The sequence below is a fragment of the Amblyomma maculatum genome, unplaced genomic scaffold (assembly GCF_055883805.1).
Source record: "Amblyomma maculatum isolate TAMU_Amacu unplaced genomic scaffold, ASM5588380v1 scaffold_23, whole genome shotgun sequence".
NCBI classification, from domain to species: Eukaryota; Metazoa; Arthropoda; class Arachnida; order Ixodida; family Ixodidae; genus Amblyomma; species Amblyomma maculatum.
In genome coordinates, this window is record NW_028146748.1 from 2,939,204 (window position 1) to 2,954,046 (window position 14,843).

Consider the following 14,843-nt stretch of genomic DNA (forward strand, 5'->3'; position numbering starts at 1 on the left):
CTACATAAACAATTATTAATAATTATTTACAGTTGCGTAAATAATTACTACACTCTGTAAAACCAACCACATTGGCTAGGTAAACAATTATTACTAATTATTTACAGTTGCGTAAATATAATTACTAATTATTACCACACTGTAAAACCAACCACAATGGCTAGGAAAACTTTTAATACTAATTATTTACATTTGCGTAAATATAATTACCAATTACTTCCACACTCTGCAAAACCAACCACAATGGCTAGGTAAACTATTATTACTAATTATTTACAGTTGCGAAAATATAATTACTAATTATTACCACACTGTAAAACCAACCACATTGGCTAGATAAACAATTATTACTAATTATTTATAGTTGCATAGTGTACTTACTAATTATTACCACACTCTGTAAAACCAACCACATTGGCTACATAAACAATTATTAATAATTATTTACAGTTGCGTAAATAATTACTACACTTTGTAAAACCAACCACATTGGCTAGGTAAACAATTATTACTAATTATTTACAGTTGCGTAAATATAATTACTAATTATTACCACACTGTAAAACCAACCACAATGGCTAGGTAAACTTTTAATACTAATTATTTACATTTGCGTAAATATAATTACCAATTACTTCCACACTCTGCAAAACCAACCACAATGGCTAGGTAAACTATTATTACTAATTATTTACAGTTGCGAAAATATAATTACTAATTATTACCACACTGTAAAACCAACCACATTGGCTAGATAAACAATTATTACTAATTATTTATAGTTGCATAGTGTACTTACTAATTATTACCACACTCTGTAAAACCAACCACATTGGCTACATAAACAATTATTAATAATTATTTACAGTCGTAAATAATTACTACACTCTTTAAAACCAACCACATTGGCTAGGTAAACAATTATTACTAATTATTGACAGTTGCGTGAATATAATTACTAATTATAACCACACTCTGTAAAACCAACCACAATTGCTAGGTAAACTGTTATTACTAATTATTTACAGTTGCGTAAATATAATTACTAATTATTACCACACTGTAAAACCAACCACAATGGCTAGGTAAACTTTTAATACTAATTATTTACATTTGCGTAAATATAATTACCAATTACTTCCACACTGTAAAACCAACCACAATGGCTAGGTAAACTATTATTACTAATTATTTACAGTTGCGAAAATATAATTACTAATTATTACCACACTGTAAAACCAACCACATTGGCTAGATAAACAATTATTACTAATTATTTATAGTTGCATAGTATACTTACTAATTATTACCACACTCTGTAAAACCAACCACATTGGCTACATAAACAATTATTAATAATTATTTACAGTTGCGTAAATAATTATTACTAAATATTGACAGTTGCGTGAATATAATTACTAATTATAACCACACTCTGTAAAACCAACCACAATTGCTAGGTAAACTATTATTACTAATTATTTACAGTTGCGTAAATATAATTACTAATTATTACCACACTGTAAAACCAACCACAATGGCTAGGTAAACTTTTATTACTAATTATTTATAGTTGCATAGTATACTTACTAATTATTACCACACTCTGTAAAACCAACCACATTGGCTACATAAACAATTATTAATAATTATTTACAGTTGCGTAAATAATTACTACACTCTGTAAAACCAACCACATTGGCTAGGTAAACAATTATTACTAATTATTTACAGTTGCGTAAATATAATTACTAATTATTACCACACTGTAAAACCAACCACAATGGCTAGGTAAACTTTTAATACTAATTATTTACATTTGCGTAAATATAATTACCAATTACTTCCACACTCTGCAAAACCAACCACAATGGCTAGGTAAACTATTATTACTAATTATTTACAGTTGCGAAAATATAATTACTAATTATTACCACACTGTAAAACCAACCACATTGGCTAGATAAACAATTATTACTAATTATTTATAGTTGCATAGTATACTTACTAATTATTACCACACTCTGTAAAACCAACCACATTGGCTACATAAACAATTATTAATAATTATTTACAGTTGCGTAAATAATTATTACTAATTATTGACAGTTGCGTGAATATAATTACTAATTATAACCACACTCTGTAAAACCAACCACAATTGCTAGGTAAACTATTATTACTAATTATTTACAGTTGCGTAAATATAATTACTAATTATTACCACACTGTAAAACCAACCACAATGGCTAGGTAAACTTTTATTACTAATTATTTATAGTTGCATAGTATACTTACTAATTATTACCACACTCTGTAAAACCAACCACATTGGCTACATAAACAATTATTAATAATTATTTACAGTTGCGTAAATAATTACTACACTCTGTAAAACCAACCACATAACAGTAAAAGTCGGAAAAAAAAGTCGGAAAAAAAAGTCGGAAAAAAAAGTCGGAAAAAAAAGTCGGAAAAAAAAGTCGGAAAAAAAAGTCGGAAAAAAAAGTCGGAAAAAAAAGTCGGAAAAAAAAGTCGGAAAAAAAAGTCGGAAAAAAAAAGTCCAAAAATTTCTAGAACAAAACAAAGCAGTTTTTCTGTTTTTTTTCAATTGTGCCTTCTCCCCCCAAAAGGGGGAGATGCTGGGCCGGTCCCGGAAGTAGTGCAGTACCGGGTCGACCCGTGGCGGAGTTGGAGCAAGCCCCGAACACTCCGCCGCGCTACAAAAATCAGTTTAATATCATGGGTACAATTAGAACCCGTAACAGATATTAAGCTGTTAAGAACAGATACTACACTTTGATCTTAGCCAAAAGGCCGAGAAGCGATAAATTGACAAGGAACTGCAGTTCGATCCCATCAAAAATGTATGCCCAAGTGGTGCCACTTATCGGTTGTTGCAGAAACAGCGTCGGTCCACCGTTTTTTGTTTGTAGCACTTGAGCTATGGTTTACCAAATCTCGACACATCCCTTGAAGGGGATTCTTAATCAAACCATTCTTTATTGCCTCAAATAATGGACTCACATGCAATGACATGCGGAAAAAGTAACCCAAGGTGTCACTGCATGCACGAGGCGCCCAACAATGCAATAAGACAGGCATTGAGAGGATTGCTGTGTTAGGCACATGGATAGCAGTGAGCTCGAATGAAAAAAGTTAGTTGGCCTCATCTTTGAGTTGTGATTGTCCTCCCCCAAAAACCGTGAGTCGCTTAGCTAGTCCCGGAAGTAGTGCAGTACCGGGTAGACCCGTGGCAGAGGTACAGCAAGCCCAGAATGCTCTGCCGCATTACAAAAAATAGTATAATATCAGGGTTACAAATTACAACTGGCAACTGATATCAAGCTGTTAAAACAGTGTTTTCCAGAAATGTTTTGTACATTTGCAAGCAATGCTTTATTGCAGATACCTACTGCTATTAAGGCAAAAGCCTTTATTGCCTCATAGTTGTCGTTAGCAAAAGTGTCACATTTTTGCCACAGCACTTATTGGTCGCGAAGGGAAGACGTCGTGGAGGTGTCGACCAATCACAGAGCAACACCACAGTATGTGCAAATGCATAGCTTATATGTCCATATGTCAATCAATGAGCAGTTACTAATTAAAAAGGAAATAAATAAGTAAATAATTATTTATATGCTATGTCCTGGTTATTGCACTAATTACTCAATATTGGCTAGGTAAACAATTATTACTAATTATTTACAGTTGCGAAAATATAATTACTAATTATTACCACACTGTAAAACCAACCACATTGGCTAGATAAACAATTATTACTAATTATTTATAGTTGCATAGTATACTTACTAATTATTACCACACTCTGTAAAACCAACCACATTGGCTACATAAACAATTATTAATAATTATTTACAGTTGCGTAAATAATTACTACACTCTGTAAAACCAACCACATTGGCTAGGTAAACAATTATTACTAATTATTTACAGTTACGTAAATATAATTACTAATTATTACCACACTGTAAAACCAACCACAATGGCTAGGTAAACTTTTAATACTAATTATTTACATTTGCGTAAATATAATTACCAATTACTTCCACACTCTGCAAAACCAACCACAATGGCTAGGTAAACTATTACTAATTATTTACAGTTGCGAAAATATAATTACTAATTATTACCACACTGTAAAACCAACCACATTGGCTAGATAAACAATTATTACTAATTATTTATAGTTGCATAGTATACTTACTAATTATTACCACACTCTGTAAAACCAACCACATTGGCTACATAAACAATTATTAATAATTATTTACAGTTGCGTAAATAATTACTACACTCTGTAAAACCAACCACATTGGCTAGGTAAACAATTATTACTAATTATTTACAGTTGCGTAAATATAATTACTAATTATTACCACACTGTAAAACCAACCACAATGGCTAGGAAAACTTTTAATACTAATTATTTACATTTGCGTAAATATAATTACCAATTACTTCCACACTCTGCAAAACCAACCACAATGGCTAGGTAAACTATTATTACTAATTATTTACAGTTGCGAAAATATAATTACTAATTATTACCACACTGTAAAACCAACCACATTGGCTAGATAAACAATTATTACTAATTATTTATAGTTGCATAGTGTACTTACTAATTATTACCACACTCTGTAAAACCAACCACATTGGCTACATAAACAATTATTAATAATTATTTACAGTTGCGTAAATAATTACTACACTTTGTAAAACCAACCACATTGGCTAGGTAAACAATTATTACTAATTATTTACAGTTGCGTAAATATAATTACTAATTATTACCACACTGTAAAACCAACCACAATGGCTAGGTAAACTTTTAATACTAATTATTTACATTTGCGTAAATATAATTACCAATTACTTCCACACTCTGCAAAACCAACCACAATGGCTAGGTAAACTATTATTACTAATTATTTACAGTTGCGAAAATATAATTACTAATTATTACCACACTGTAAAACCAACCACATTGGCTAGATAAACAATTATTACTAATTATTTATAGTTGCATAGTGTACTTACTAATTATTACCACACTCTGTAAAACCAACCACATTGGCTACATAAACAATTATTAATAATTATTTACAGTCGTAAATAATTACTACACTCTTTAAAACCAACCACATTGGCTAGGTAAACAATTATTACTAATTATTGACAGTTGCGTGAATATAATTACTAATTATAACCACACTCTGTAAAACCAACCACAATTGCTAGGTAAACTGTTATTACTAATTATTTACAGTTGCGTAAATATAATTACTAATTATTACCACACTGTAAAACCAACCACAATGGCTAGGTAAACTTTTAATACTAATTATTTACATTTGCGTAAATATAATTACCAATTACTTCCACACTGTAAAACCAACCACAATGGCTAGGTAAACTATTATTACTAATTATTTACAGTTGCGAAAATATAATTACTAATTATTACCACACTGTAAAACCAACCACATTGGCTAGATAAACAATTATTACTAATTATTTATAGTTGCATAGTATACTTACTAATTATTACCACACTCTGTAAAACCAACCACATTGGCTACATAAACAATTATTAATAATTATTTACAGTTGCGTAAATAATTATTACTAATTATTGACAGTTGCGTGAATATAATTACTAATTATAACCACACTCTGTAAAACCAACCACAATTGCTAGGTAAACTATTATTACTAATTATTTACAGTTGCGTAAATATAATTACTAATTATTACCACACTGTAAAACCAACCACAATGGCTAGGTAAACTTTTATTACTAATTATTTATAGTTGCATAGTATACTTACTAATTATTACCACACTCTGTAAAACCAACCACATTGGCTACATAAACAATTATTAATAATTATTTACAGTTGCGTAAATAATTACTACACTCTGTAAAACCAACCACATAACAGTAAAAGTCGGAAAAAAAAGTCGGAAAAAAAAGTCGGAAAAAAAAGTCGGAAAAAAAAGTCGGAAAAAAAAGTCGGAAAAAAAAGTCGGAAAAAAAAGTCGGAAAAAAAAGTCCAAAAATTTCTAGAACAAAACAAAGCAGTTTTTCTGTTTTTTTTCAATTGTGCCTTCTCCCCCCAAAAGGGGGAGATGCTGGGCCGGTCCCGGAAGTAGTGCAGTACCGGGTCGACCCGTGGCGGAGTTGGAGCAAGCCCCGAACACTCCGCCGCGCTACAAAAATCAGTTTAATATCATGGGTACAATTAGAACCCGTAACAGATATTAAGCTGTTAAGAACAGATACTACACTTTGATCTTAGCCAAAAGGCCGAGAAGCGATAAATTGACAAGGAACTGCAGTTCGATCCCATCAAAAATGTATGCCCAAGTGGTGCCACTTATCGGTTGTTGCAGAAACAGCGTCGGTCCACCGTTTTTTGTTTGTAGCACTTGAGCTATGGTTTACCAAATCTCGACACATCCCTTGAAGGGGATTCTTAATCAAACCATTCTTTATTGCCTCAAATAATGGACTCACATGCAATGACATGCGGAAAAAGTAACCCAAGGTGTCACTGCATGCACGAGGCGCCCAACAATGCAATAAGACAGGCATTGAGAGGATTGCTGTGTTAGGCACATGGATAGCAGTGAGCTCGAATGAAAAAAGTTAGTTGGCCTCATCTTTGAGTTGTGATTGTCCTCCCCCAAAAACCGTGAGTCGCTTAGCTAGTCCCGGAAGTAGTGCAGTACCGGGTAGACCCGTGGCAGAGGTACAGCAAGCCCAGAATGCTCTGCCGCATTACAAAAAATAGTATAATATCAGGGTTACAAATTACAACTGGCAACTGATATCAAGCTGTTAAAACAGTGTTTTCCAGAAATGTTTTGTACATTTGCAAGCAATGCTTTATTGCAGATACCTACTGCTATTAAGGCAAAAGCCTTTATTGCCTCATAGTTGTCGTTAGCAAAAGTGTCACATTTTTGCCACAGCACTTATTGGTCGCGAAGGGAAGACGTCGTGGAGGTGTCGACCAATCACAGAGCAACACCACAGTATGTGCAAATGCATAGCTTATATGTCCATATGTCAATCAATGAGCAGTTACTAATTAAAAAGGAAATAAATAAGTAAATAATTATTTATATGCTATGTCCTGGTTATTGCACTAATTACTCAATATTGGCTAGGTAAACAATTATTACTAATTATTTACAGTTGCGAAAATATAATTACTAATTATTACCACACTGTAAAACCAACCACATTGGCTAGATAAACAATTATTACTAATTATTTATAGTTGCATAGTATACTTACTAATTATTACCACACTCTGTAAAACCAACCACATTGGCTACATAAACAATTATTAATAATTATTTACAGTTGCGTAAATAATTACTACACTCTGTAAAACCAACCACATTGGCTAGGTAAACAATTATTACTAATTATTTACAGTTACGTAAATATAATTACTAATTATTACCACACTGTAAAACCAACCACAATGGCTAGGTAAACTTTTAATACTAATTATTTACATTTGCGTAAATATAATTACCAATTACTTCCACACTCTGCAAAACCAACCACAATGGCTAGGTAAACTATTACTAATTATTTACAGTTGCGAAAATATAATTACTAATTATTACCACACTGTAAAACCAACCACATTGGCTAGATAAACAATTATTACTAATTATTTATAGTTGCATAGTATACTTAGTAATTATTACCACACTCTGTAAAACCAACCACATTGGCTACATAAACAATTATTAATAATTATTTACAGTTGCGTAAATAATTACTACACTCTGTAAAACCAACCACATTGGCTAGGTAAACAATTATTACTAATTATTTACAGTTGCGTAAATATAATTACTAATTATTACCACACTGTAAAACCAACCACAATGGCTAGGAAAACTTTTAATACTAATTATTTACATTTGCGTAAATATAATTACCAATTACTTCCACACTCTGCAAAACCAACCACAATGGCTAGGTAAACTATTATTACTAATTATTTACAGTTGCGAAAATATAATTACTAATTATTACCACACTGTAAAACCAACCACATTGGCTAGATAAACAATTATTACTAATTATTTATAGTTGCATAGTGTACTTACTAATTATTACCACACTCTGTAAAACCAACCACATTGGCTACATAAACAATTATTAATAATTATTTACAGTTGCGTAAATAATTACTACACTTTGTAAAACCAACCACATTGGCTAGGTAAACAATTATTACTAATTATTTACAGTTGCGTAAATATAATTACTAATTATTACCACACTGTAAAACCAACCACAATGGCTAGGTAAACTTTTAATACTAATTATTTACATTTGCGTAAATATAATTACCAATTACTTCCACACTCTGCAAAACCAACCACAATGGCTAGGTAAACTATTATTACTAATTATTTACAGTTGCGAAAATATAATTACTAATTATTACCACACTGTAAAACCAACCACATTGGCTAGATAAACAATTATTACTAATTATTTATAGTTGCATAGTGTACTTACTAATTATTACCACACTCTGTAAAACCAACCACATTGGCTACATAAACAATTATTAATAATTATTTACAGTCGTAAATAATTACTACACTCTTTAAAACCAACCACATTGGCTAGGTAAACAATTATTACTAATTATTGACAGTTGCGTGAATATAATTACTAATTATAACCACACTCTGTAAAACCAACCACAATTGCTAGGTAAACTGTTATTACTAATTATTTACAGTTGCGTAAATATAATTACTAATTATTACCACACTGTAAAACCAACCACAATGGCTAGGTAAACTTTTAATACTAATTATTTACATTTGCGTAAATATAATTACCAATTACTTCCACACTGTAAAACCAACCACAATGGCTAGGTAAACTATTATTACTAATTATTTACAGTTGCGAAAATATAATTACTAATTATTACCACACTGTAAAACCAACCACATTGGCTAGATAAACAATTATTACTAATTATTTATAGTTGCATAGTATACTTACTAATTATTACCACACTCTGTAAAACCAACCACATTGGCTACATAAACAATTATTAATAATTATTTACAGTTGCGTAAATAATTATTACTAATTATTGACAGTTGCGTGAATATAATTACTAATTATAACCACACTCTGTAAAACCAACCACAATTGCTAGGTAAACTATTATTACTAATTATTTACAGTTGCGTAAATATAATTACTAATTATTACCACACTGTAAAACCAACCACAATGGCTAGGTAAACTTTTATTACTAATTATTTATAGTTGCATAGTATACTTACTAATTATTACCACACTCTGTAAAACCAACCACATTGGCTACATAAACAATTATTAATAATTATTTACAGTTGCGTAAATAATTACTACACTCTGTAAAACCAACCACATAACAGTAAAAGTCGGAAAAAAAAGTCGGAAAAAAAAGTCGGAAAAAAAAGTCGGAAAAAAAAGTCGGAAAAAAAAGTCGGAAAAAAAAGTCGGAAAAAAAAGTCGGAAAAAAAAGTCCAAAAATTTCTAGAACAAAACAAAGCAGTTTTTCTGTTTTTTTTCAATTGTGCCTTCTCCCCCCAAAAGGGGGAGATGCTGGGCCGGTCCCGGAAGTAGTGCAGTACCGGGTCGACCCGTGGCGGAGTTGGAGCAAGCCCCGAACACTCCGCCGCGCTACAAAAATCAGTTTAATATCATGGGTACAATTAGAACCCGTAACAGATATTAAGCTGTTAAGAACAGATACTACACTTTGATCTTAGCCAAAAGGCCGAGAAGCGATAAATTGACAAGGAACTGCAGTTCGATCCCATCAAAAATGTATGCCCAAGTGGTGCCACTTATCGGTTGTTGCAGAAACAGCGTCGGTCCACCGTTTTTTGTTTGTAGCACTTGAGCTATGGTTTACCAAATCTCGACACATCCCTTGAAGGGGATTCTTAATCAAACCATTCTTTATTGCCTCAAATAATGGACTCACATGCAATGACATGCGGAAAAAGTAACCCAAGGTGTCACTGCATGCACGAGGCGCCCAACAATGCAATAAGACAGGCATTGAGAGGATTGCTGTGTTAGGCACATGGATAGCAGTGAGCTCGAATGAAAAAAGTTAGTTGGCCTCATCTTTGAGTTGTGATTGTCCTCCCCCAAAAACCGTGAGTCGCTTAGCTAGTCCCGGAAGTAGTGCAGTACCGGGTAGACCCGTGGCAGAGGTACAGCAAGCCCAGAATGCTCTGCCGCATTACAAAAAATAGTATAATATCAGGGTTACAAATTACAACTGGCAACTGATATCAAGCTGTTAAAACAGTGTTTTCCAGAAATGTTTTGTACATTTGCAAGCAATGCTTTATTGCAGATACCTACTGCTATTAAGGCAAAAGCCTTTATTGCCTCATAGTTGTCGTTAGCAAAAGTGTCACATTTTTGCCACAGCACTTATTGGTCGCGAAGGGAAGACGTCGTGGAGGTGTCGACCAATCACAGAGCAACACCACAGTATGTGCAAATGCATAGCTTATATGTCCATATGTCAATCAATGAGCAGTTACTAATTAAAAAGGAAATAAATAAGTAAATAATTATTTATATGCTATGTCCTGGTTATTGCACTAATTACTCAATATTGGCTAGGTAAACAATTATTACTAATTATTTACAGTTGCGAAAATATAATTACTAATTATTACCACACTGTAAAACCAACCACATTGGCTAGATAAACAATTATTACTAATTATTTATAGTTGCATAGTATACTTACTAATTATTACCACACTCTGTAAAACCAACCACATTGGCTACATAAACAATTATTAATAATTATTTACAGTTGCGTAAATAATTACTACACTCTGTAAAACCAACCACATTGGCTAGGTAAACAATTATTACTAATTATTTACAGTTACGTAAATATAATTACTAATTATTACCACACTGTAAAACCAACCACAATGGCTAGGTAAACTTTTAATACTAATTATTTACATTTGCGTAAATATAATTACCAATTACTTCCACACTCTGCAAAACCAACCACAATGGCTAGGTAAACTATTACTAATTATTTACAGTTGCGAAAATATAATTACTAATTATTACCACACTGTAAAACCAACCACATTGGCTAGATAAACAATTATTACTAATTATTTATAGTTGCATAGTATACTTAGTAATTATTACCACACTCTGTAAAACCAACCACATTGGCTACATAAACAATTATTAATAATTATTTACAGTTGCGTAAATAATTACTACACTCTGTAAAACCAACCACATTGGCTAGGTAAACAATTATTACTAATTATTTACAGTAGCGTAAATATAATTACTAATTATTACCACACTGTAAAACCAACCACAATGGCTAGGAAAACTTTTAATACTAATTATTTACATTTGCGTAAATATAATTACCAATTACTTCCACACTCTGCAAAACCAACCACAATGGCTAGGTAAACTATTATTACTAATTATTTACAGTTGCGAAAATATAATTACTAATTATTACCACACTGTAAAACCAACCACATTGGCTAGATAAACAATTATTACTAATTATTTATAGTTGCATAGTGTACTTACTAATTATTACCACACTCTGTAAAACCAACCACATTGGCTACATAAACAATTATTAATAATTATTTACAGTTGCGTAAATAATTACTACACTTTGTAAAACCAACCACATTGGCTAGGTAAACAATTATTACTAATTATTTACAGTTGCGTAAATATAATTACTAATTATTACCACACTGTAAAACCAACCACAATGGCTAGGTAAACTTTTAATACTAATTATTTACATTTGCGTAAATATAATTACCAATTACTTCCACACTCTGCAAAACCAACCACAATGGCTAGGTAAACTATTATTACTAATTATTTACAGTTGCGAAAATATAATTACTAATTATTACCACACTGTAAAACCAACCACATTGGCTAGATAAACAATTATTACTAATTATTTATAGTTGCATAGTGTACTTACTAATTATTACCACACTCTGTAAAACCAACCACATTGGCTACATAAACAATTATTAATAATTATTTACAGTCGTAAATAATTACTACACTCTTTAAAACCAACCACATTGGCTAGGTAAACAATTATTACTAATTATTGACAGTTGCGTGAATATAATTACTAATTATAACCACACTCTGTAAAACCAACCACAATTGCTAGGTAAACTGTTATTACTAATTATTTACAGTTGCGTAAATATAATTACTAATTATTACCACACTGTAAAACCAACCACAATGGCTAGGTAAACTTTTAATACTAATTATTTACATTTGCGTAAATATAATTACCAATTACTTCCACACTGTAAAACCAACCACAATGGCTAGGTAAACTATTATTACTAATTATTTACAGTTGCGAAAATATAATTACTAATTATTACCACACTGTAAAACCAACCACATTGGCTAGATAAACAATTATTACTAATTATTTATAGTTGCATAGTATACTTACTAATTATTACCACACTCTGTAAAACCAACCACATTGGCTACATAAACAATTATTAATAATTATTTACAGTTGCGTAAATAATTATTACTAAATATTGACAGTTGCGTGAATATAATTACTAATTATAACCACACTCTGTAAAACCAACCACAATTGCTAGGTAAACTATTATTACTAATTATTTACAGTTGCGTAAATATAATTACTAATTATTACCACACTGTAAAACCAACCACAATGGCTAGGTAAACTTTTATTACTAATTATTTATAGTTGCATAGTATACTTACTAATTATTACCACACTCTGTAAAACCAACCACATTGGCTACATAAACAATTATTAATAATTATTTACAGTTGCGTAAATAATTACTACACTCTGTAAAACCAACCACATTGGCTAGGTAAACAATTATTACTAATTATTTACAGTTGCGTAAATATAATTACTAATTATTACCACACTGTAAAACCAACCACAATGGCTAGGTAAACTTTTAATACTAATTATTTACATTTGCGTAAATATAATTACCAATTACTTCCACACTCTGCAAAACCAACCACAATGGCTAGGTAAACTATTATTACTAATTATTTACAGTTGCGAAAATATAATTACTAATTATTACCACACTGTAAAACCAACCACATTGGCTAGATAAACAATTATTACTAATTATTTATAGTTGCATAGTATACTTACTAATTATTACCACACTCTGTAAAACCAACCACATTGGCTACATAAACAATTATTAATAATTATTTACAGTTGCGTAAATAATTATTACTAATTATTGACAGTTGCGTGAATATAATTACTAATTATAACCACACTCTGTAAAACCAACCACAATTGCTAGGTAAACTATTATTACTAATTATTTACAGTTGCGTAAATATAATTACTAATTATTACCACACTGTAAAACCAACCACAATGGCTAGGTAAACTTTTATTACTAATTATTTATAGTTGCATAGTATACTTACTAATTATTACCACACTCTGTAAAACCAACCACATTGGCTACATAAACAATTATTAATAATTATTTACAGTTGCGTAAATAATTACTACACTCTGTAAAACCAACCACATAACAGTAAAAGTCGGAAAAAAAAGTCGGAAAAAAAAGTCGGAAAAAAAAGTCGGAAAAAAAAGTCGGAAAAAAAAGTCGGAAAAAAAAGTCGGAAAAAAAAGTCGGAAAAAAAAGTCGGAAAAAAAAGTCGGAAAAAAAAGTCGGAAAAAAAAAGTCCAAAAATTTCTAGAACAAAACAAAGCAGTTTTTCTGTTTTTTTTCAATTGTGCCTTCTCCCCCCAAAAGGGGGAGATGCTGGGCCGGTCCCGGAAGTAGTGCAGTACCGGGTCGACCCGTGGCGGAGTTGGAGCAAGCCCCGAACACTCCGCCGCGCTACAAAAATCAGTTTAATATCATGGGTACAATTAGAACCCGTAACAGATATTAAGCTGTTAAGAACAGATACTACACTTTGATCTTAGCCAAAAGGCCGAGAAGCGATAAATTGACAAGGAACTGCAGTTCGATCCCATCAAAAATGTATGCCCAAGTGGTGCCACTTATCGGTTGTTGCAGAAACAGCGTCGGTCCACCGTTTTTTGTTTGTAGCACTTGAGCTATGGTTTACCAAATCTCGACACATCCCTTGAAGGGGATTCTTAATCAAACCATTCTTTATTGCCTCAAATAATGGACTCACATGCAATGACATGCGGAAAAAGTAACCCAAGGTGTCACTGCATGCACGAGGCGCCCAACAATGCAATAAGACAGGCATTGAGAGGATTGCTGTGTTAGGCACATGGATAGCAGTGAGCTCGAATGAAAAAAGTTAGTTGGCCTCATCTTTGAGTTGTGATTGTCCTCCCCCAAAAACCGTGAGTCGCTTAGCTAGTCCCGGAAGTAGTGCAGTACCGGGTAGACCCGTGGCAGAGGTACAGCAAGCCCAGAATGCTCTGCCGCATTACAAAAAATAGTATAATATCAGGGTTACAAATTACAACTGGCAACTGATATCAAGCTGTTAAAACAGTGTTTTCCAGAAATGTTTTGTACATTTGCAAGCAATGCTTTATTGCAGATACCTACTGCTATTAAGGCAAAAGCCTTTATTGCCTCATAGTTGTCGTTAGCAAAAGTGTCACATTTTTGCCACAGCACTTATTGGTCGCGAAGGGAAGACGTCGTGGAGGTGTCGACCAATCACAGAGCAACAC

The 14,843-nt window shown here is 32.0% G+C and overlaps 4 non-coding genes and 4 pseudogenes across 4 annotated transcripts; all 8 read right to left on the bottom strand.

Annotated features, from left to right (window-relative positions):
* Window positions 1-2,637: 2,637 nt before the first annotated feature.
* LOC146171317 (U2 spliceosomal RNA) lies at window positions 2,638-2,829 on the bottom strand. Its single transcript, XR_014702945.1, has one exon. It is a non-coding gene; the product is annotated as a U2 spliceosomal RNA (small nuclear RNA).
* Window positions 2,830-3,208: 379 nt separating this feature from the next.
* LOC146171318 (U2 spliceosomal RNA) lies at window positions 3,209-3,379 on the bottom strand (annotated as a pseudogene).
* A 2,775-nt stretch (window positions 3,380-6,154) lies between these two features.
* On the bottom strand, window positions 6,155-6,346 carry LOC146171319 (U2 spliceosomal RNA). Its single transcript, XR_014702946.1, has one exon. It is a non-coding gene; the product is annotated as a U2 spliceosomal RNA (small nuclear RNA).
* A 379-nt stretch (window positions 6,347-6,725) lies between these two features.
* Window positions 6,726-6,896, bottom strand: LOC146171320 (U2 spliceosomal RNA; annotated as a pseudogene).
* Window positions 6,897-9,671: 2,775 nt separating this feature from the next.
* LOC146171321 (U2 spliceosomal RNA) lies at window positions 9,672-9,863 on the bottom strand. Its single transcript, XR_014702947.1, has one exon. It is a non-coding gene; the product is annotated as a U2 spliceosomal RNA (small nuclear RNA).
* Window positions 9,864-10,242: 379 nt separating this feature from the next.
* LOC146171322 (U2 spliceosomal RNA) lies at window positions 10,243-10,413 on the bottom strand (annotated as a pseudogene).
* Window positions 10,414-13,936: 3,523 nt separating this feature from the next.
* On the bottom strand, window positions 13,937-14,128 carry LOC146171323 (U2 spliceosomal RNA). The gene has a single exon (XR_014702949.1). It is a non-coding gene; the product is annotated as a U2 spliceosomal RNA (small nuclear RNA).
* A 379-nt stretch (window positions 14,129-14,507) lies between these two features.
* On the bottom strand, window positions 14,508-14,678 carry LOC146171324 (U2 spliceosomal RNA; annotated as a pseudogene).
* Between the last annotated feature and the right edge of the window lie 165 nt (window positions 14,679-14,843).